The following is a 7,585-nucleotide window of genomic DNA, read 5'->3' as shown; positions in this document are numbered from 1 at the left end:
TGACAAATGCATTTTTCGTCCTAAAAAAGGGAGGGTTCCAACCCCTGAACCTCACCCCTTCTGGATCAGCTACCGTAAAATACCCACTTTTTATTTACTTTATCTTCTGCAAAAGAGGGACGAAAGATACCATTTGGGACAGTCAAACTCATAAATCTAAAACAAACTGACAACGCCATGGCTAAAAATGAAAAAGACAAACAGAAAAACAATAGTACATATGAGACAACATAGAAAACTAAAGAATAAACAACACGAACCCCACCAAAAACTAGGGGTGATCTCAGGTGCTCCGGAAGGGTAAGCAGATCCTGCACCACATGTGGCACCCATCGTGTTGCTTATGTGATTACAAATCCGGTAAATGGTATAATTCGGTCGGTCACATTCAAGATTAGGAAGGGGATTGTATTTACGACGTAAGGAACATATTGATATCATTTGTGAAACGATAAACTGCAAACTAGCCGATATATTTAGGTGCAGAGCTCCAGATACATTGTAATCTGATTATTTTATAGCTGCGGAACCGTAGCTCTTAGGTCCTTATGTTATTTTTTTTACTATGGTCCACAAATAGTCAATAATAACATAAGGACCTAAGAGCTACGGTTCCACAGCTAAGTATTTGAGTAATCACACAATAAAAAATAATTGAAAACCCAATGCAATTCAGATTGCCAATTGCAGAGTTCTGAAACCCAATAATTTGTCAAAACCAAGACTTCTTAAAGCTTTTAGTCGCTATCGTGTGAGTTATGTATCTATTACATTGTACATAGTCGTTGGGTGAAATTATTTTTGTAATATTAAAAAATCTAATTGTCCTATTGTTAAAAAAATAGATTGTTGAAATGGTCCCTGTTGAAATGATTGGTTGCTTAAAGATTCACATGGTGAGGAAAAGATTTCGATTGTCTCTGTCTTTATCCAATAAGCGTAAGCCATGTCGTCTTAATTCTTTTCCTTCTGCTCAGGATTTAACATAACACTTAGCAATAAATTAAATCGAAAGTAAATTTCCAGTAAATATATTGAATAAAAGCATGTTTTAATTAGTTTCCTTTTGAGTGAAATATGATGATAACAAGACTCAGCTAGTGTTGTCAGAAAGCGTCTCTTGAACACAAGGGGTCATGCAATGGCGCATCCAGGAGTGTTTGCATGCCTTAACGATACATGTAACAGGGTAATAACTCGTCAAAACTAAATCAGTTGGAACATGAAAAGCTAAATCACTTATATAAAGTAAGCATCGGAATCCAAAAGTTCTAATAAGAGACAAGTAAATCCAGATTTATGTTAACAAGATTAGACAAAACTATTGTTTAATTTTAGTTCAAGAGTATATAATATAGTTATTTTAATTGATGAGAGAACACACACATTAAACATGTTAAATATCGAGTTAATGAAATAACCCAATACATTAAGGAGCTTTTTGGTGAAAAACACAATTTGATATTTGCTTGAGGGATGACTTTGAATTAAACTATTTCATTCAATTAAATAAAAAATGGAGAGGTTAAAAAACCCAATTTGTGAATTCTTATCTGGAGCTCTGATGGTGCACATTTTGTACCATATGATATCTTCAAACTTTCCTGGAACCTGAAGGATTTTATGTACATTTTCTTATAATACATCTTATTGTTATTTGGAAATCTGTACCACTTGATCATCATACAACAATCACTTTTCCATTTTAGCAACAGATATTATAAATTATGACATAAAAATTTTACTGAAACTCTTGTGATATCCAGTAATTGCGGACTAATAACGATGAGGTGTACATGTATGGATGATAAATTTGCATACAAGTGTGAATACGTCTATTGACATCATATACAACAATCACTTTTCCTTTGTTGCTTTAGACATTTTCTATTGTGACATCAAAATTTTACAGAAACCTACACATGTATGTGATTTCAAGTTATGACAGACATATAGCCATAAGGAGTAATTAGACTGATGGCATAAGTGATTTTCCTTTGAAATACTAGCAACTTCATAACTCTTTCTGGAAAGAAAGTTCAACTTATGCTAACTGTCAAATTAAGTGACCCAGTACCCAAATGGATTCACTTCGACAGCTTTGACGTCAAATACACTGTTAATTTACAACCAATAACTTAAGTTTAAGGTCATAAATGAATCATTTCTTTCAAAGCTGTTTAGCACAAAAATGTTTGATTTAGAATACAACTTATGTAAAACCATATTCAGCATGATTGATATTTTATAACCATTTTAACATGTCATAACATAAGCTTCACTGTAAGGCGATTTTATCAAAATGATTACTTATGATCAGCTCTGCATCTTTGGCAGTCTGTTTGATTCAAACTGTTACTGAACTGTATCTTGAAGTATAAAGTCTTTCCTTTATTCAAAATGAATTAGTATTAGCAGTCATGTGTGAAATGACAGATTGAGAACTGTAAATGATAAGAACTGTCAAAACAGGGTTTCCCCGAGAAATAAATGGTTTATCCATCTGAAATGGTGTCCCAAGGGAAATAACTCAAACTCTGTCTCAAATTGTGTCATTCAAATTGATTGCTAATTTGATACTTCTGTATTTTTCAGGCTGGAGGTTCTAGTGCTCTATTGATGGATTTGGCAGCCAATGAAAAATCTGTCCATGCTGACTTTTATAATGGTAATATTGCATTCGTATTTCATGTACTATACTTTATTTTATTTACACTGATTGAAAAGAGATGCTGATTTCAAACAATTTGTGTTTCATTTACTATAATTTATTTGTTTACATTGATTGAAAAGAATTGCTGATTCCATCACATGATTGTATTTAGTGGTACATGAATGTTTTAAACAGCATGATGCATGTATCATAATAGTATTTAATAATTAAATTTATATGTTACTTCCAATTGAGGATCTGTTATGGGCAAATTTAGTACAATGATTACCACATTAAGGATTTATAATAATTAGTATGTGCATTTAGACATTACAAAAAAAAACCATATGGAATATAACATGAGTTATAATATAACATAACCATTATGTTCAGTATATGTTGATAAAATTAAAATTGAGAATAGAGATGGGGAATGTGTCAAAGAGACAACAACCCGACCAAATAAAAAACATCAGCAGTATATGTTGACCATGCACTAGAAGCATCATTATATCTGTTATGAAAAAAACCTTTTAAACACTTAGAGTGACTGATATAGAGTGAAGAGTGACTGATATAGAGGGGAAAAATAATATAACTATCAGGATCTGAACGCAAGAGTCACACAGGCGTTTACTTAAGGACTTCAACCAAATAAGCATCTGATATAAAAGATTAAAAACTGAACATTATGTTTAAACATAAATGCTAAAAAATGTACACTCTATTCCTCCTTGTTGCTGATGTGCATGTATAATAACTATTAAAAAGTTATTCAAATGTGTGTACTGCTGCTTGTTTATATATTGACAGATTTTAAATCACTGTTATCATCTCTTCATGTGTGCTAGCCTTACTTTTTGAAGGTGATTGATCATAAATTAACAGTCAATGGACAACCATAACATTTTAAAACTAGATAGGCTAATTCTCTTTGCATGCTGCATTTATGGTAAAGAACCAATATTGTTTGGCTCAAATTTAGAATTATGTTTTTGAATGAAGTAATATCCCACTTATATCAGTTATATATCATGTATATATGTATAAAAGGAGGATTTATTTTCAGATATTTGATTTTGTATACTTTTGCATAAGAATTGACAGAATTTTGTGAAAAGTAAGATTTTTTTGTCATCAAATGAGTATGTTAAAGACATATGAGTTATGAGTTGCTAATCACTAGTTTCTCTCTGCTCAGGATGCTTTATTTTCAGTATGATTACTCATTTCTTGATGTGAAACACAACAATTGAAATAGGAGTTTTTACTGCAACTTTTTACAAATTTTGTAATTTCAGATTTTGATGATCTGTTTGATGATGAAGATTTATCATGATGCAGTTCAACAAACAATAAAAAAGATCTGCCTTTTATAATGTTATAGAACATAATGTCATCTATGTACTACATCAAGTACTACAAGTATTCATTGTCATGTCACAAAACATATGTGTTTTTATTGTATTGAATATGTGCTATATTAAATAGTTTTAAAGTAAAAAAGAAAATGACTGCTTTGTTTTATGCCCCAGCTGTCATTAAATGTTTTCTCATATTTTAAGATTTAGAGCTGATAAATGGTATGTTGTTGAAAAAAACGATCATTTATCCTGCAATGCCCTAAATATTTGTAGATTATCGTTGATCATTTCAACAAGATTGATTTTCTCGCTTGAGCTGGTACAGCGAAAGTGAGAAAAGCAATGGAGTTGAGATGACCAATGATAATCTGTTTATCGCTATTTTACCTATGAGGACGTTGTTAATTTCGTTAGCAACGCCATGTGGCCTTAGTTTCTAGCGATAATTTTTCCATCTCAAGCGAGACGCATGATATGAAAATTATCACAAAAAAGATAAAAGGAAAAATGCACAAAATTGCAATAAAAAGCTTAACTACAAGTATCACAAAACCAGTTGGACATGTACACCTTACAATCATTTCATACACCAAATATAGTAGACCTATTCTTTTAGAATCTAGAATACAGACTTTACCATGAAAAATTTACCAACAACAACAAGAATACTTTATTGTAAGAGGGTTACACAGTTAGCTATATTACTAATCTTCCCCAAAGCCCTCATCATGAAAAATCAAACAAAATGTCAACATATACATTGCATACATCAGTATAAAGAGTCAAGTACATGTATGAAAATAACATTCAATACAACTTGATAAAATGTTATGAAAAAATAAACATGATGACATAATCAGTTTTCAATATTATTTATACAGCTAGGTTGATTTCAATAAATGATTTGTTATTTTGAATTTGAAAGAATTAACATTTGCAATATTTGTTAATGGAATTGGCAAGAATGGTCCAGAATACATATAAGATTTTTTGAACAATTCTGTTTTTGTTAAAGGGTGTATGAGGTTTCCTTGAATAGCATTTCTCAAGGGGTATGAATTTCTGTCTGAGACACAATGAATCTTGTTAGTAAGACATGATGGGGCATCGTTTTTAATGCACTTCAATGTCATTACAAACTTGTGATATTTTATTTTCTGTTCAAATGTCATCCAGTTTAATGGCTCGGAAGGAGGGAAAGGGTCTGTTTCTAGTATTTATCTAGCAGTTCTCTTTTGTAATTTTAATATCCTATTTAAACCCTCACCCATACAACTACTCCACACTATACAACAATAATCAATTAGTGGCAAGATAAACTGTATAACACTTTTTTCTGCCTTCACTGATCCATGAAATGAGATTAAGGTCAAATGAAAACCATCTGATGTGCACGGGGACCTTGCAAGGTATTCATATTTTAAATATAGTTATCCTAGCTATTACTCATAATAAAAGAGAAATGAACATTGTTTTCAAGTAGTTGTTGAACCATGAAAATGAGGTCAAGAACAATGGACATATGACAGATGAAAACTTCAAAATATAAGGCATCTATTATACAAAGTATAAAGCTTCCACTGGTCTTTCATCCTCTAAAATATAAATCTTCTAAGAAGTGAACTAATGCTGCCATTGCCAGATCACTATCCCTGTCAAGATTTCTGTAGCAGAAGTCACAGGCTCAACAAAAACTGAACATTAACCAATGAACCATAAACATGAGATCAAGGTCAGATGAGCCCTGCTAGACATTATATATTGGTACACGAAGTAATAACTCCATACACAAAATATAGTTTACTTATGCCTTATAGTATCTGAGAATAGAGTAAAACAATGAACCACAAAGATGAAATCAAAACATGAAATCTGCCTTCCTGATATCATTCCACAATCCAACTATAGTGGTCCTCTTGCTTGTATCTTAGAAGTTGACTTAACCACAACAAGAGTGCACACGCCGAAATGTCTCGCCTTTTTTACTAATCATTGATATTATGTTGATAGCCCTAAGTATACAGCTTTATTAAAAACTGTCACATAAACCTAACATTAACCAAGATAACTAAACAAAGACCAGTGAACCATGAAAATGAGGTCAAGGTCAAATGAACCATGCCAGGCAGACATGTACAGCTAACAATGCTTCCATACAACAAATATAGTTTACCTATTACCTATAGTTTAAGAAAAATAGACCAAAGCACAAAAGTTTAACACTGAGCAATGAACCGTTTAATTGAGGTTGAGGTCAAATGAAACCTGCCCGACTGACATATAGATCATAAAATATTTCCATACACCAAATATTGTTTAGCTATGGCATATAGTATTAGATAAAAAGACCAAAACTTAACTTTGACCACTCAACCATGAAAATGAGGTCATGGTCAGATGACATCTGCCCCCTAGACATGCACACCTTAAGATCATTCTATACAACAAATATAGTTAACCTGTTGCATACAGTATTAGAAAAAAAGACCAAAACTCAAAAACTTAACTTTGACCACTCAACCATGAAAATGAGTTCAAGGTAAGATGACTTCTGCCCACTAGACATGTACACCTTACAATCATTCCATACAAAAAATATAGTAGATCTATTGCATAAAGTATGAGAAATACAGACAAAACACAACCAGATGCTTCGCAGGGCGTAGCTTTATACGACCGCAGAGGTTGAACCCTGAACGGTTGGGGCAAGTATGGACACAACATTCAAGCTGGATTCAGCTCTAAATTTGGATTGTGATTAAATAGTTGACACAGCATAGGTTTCTGACACAGAATGAATGTGTTCTAATGAACTTAAAATTTTTGTTTTCTCTTAGAGCAATTCACTATGCTGTTGAATATTAATCCTCTCAAAAAAATGTTTGAAGAAATTTTCTTTTTATTTATGAAATTTCAAATGAGAAAAATTGAACCCAATTTTTTAATCACATCCCCCTTTCCCTTATTCCAAAACTAATCTCAATTAAAATATTCTAATGGAGTTTGCAACAATAACTACTCATTTAAATACATCATAAAATATTAAGATGTAAAAAAACTGCTTGTTATCACTGAATGGTAAAGATTATTTAAATTTATCAGTTGGTAGTAAAAAGTGAATATACATTGTATATTGTATATAACAAAGATTTAAGTTGATTCTGGACAAAGAAAGATAACTCCAATTAAAAACAATTTCTTGCAATAAGATATTTCTTGCTTACTATTTTGGACAAAGAAAGATAACTCTAATTAAAAAAATTTTTGATATTTCACAATATTGTGAAATTATATATTTCTTGCCATTGCACAATACTGTGCAATTGAAAAGACTTGCTATTGCACAATACTTAATATAATAATTTTAGATCCTGAGTTGGACCAACTTGAAAACTGGGCCCATAATCAAAAATCTAAGTACATGTTTAGATTCAGCATATCAAAGAGGCCCAAGAATTTAATTTTTGTTAAAATCAAACTTAGTTTAATTTTGGACCCTTTGGACCTTAATGTAGGCCAATTTGAAAACGGGACCAAAAATGAAGAATCTACATGCACAGTTAGATTT

The sequence above is a fragment of the Mytilus trossulus genome, chromosome 3, assembly GCF_036588685.1.
Source record: "Mytilus trossulus isolate FHL-02 chromosome 3, PNRI_Mtr1.1.1.hap1, whole genome shotgun sequence".
NCBI lineage: Eukaryota > Metazoa > Mollusca > Bivalvia > Mytilida > Mytilidae > Mytilus > Mytilus trossulus.
This window is presented reverse-complemented; position numbering follows the sequence as displayed.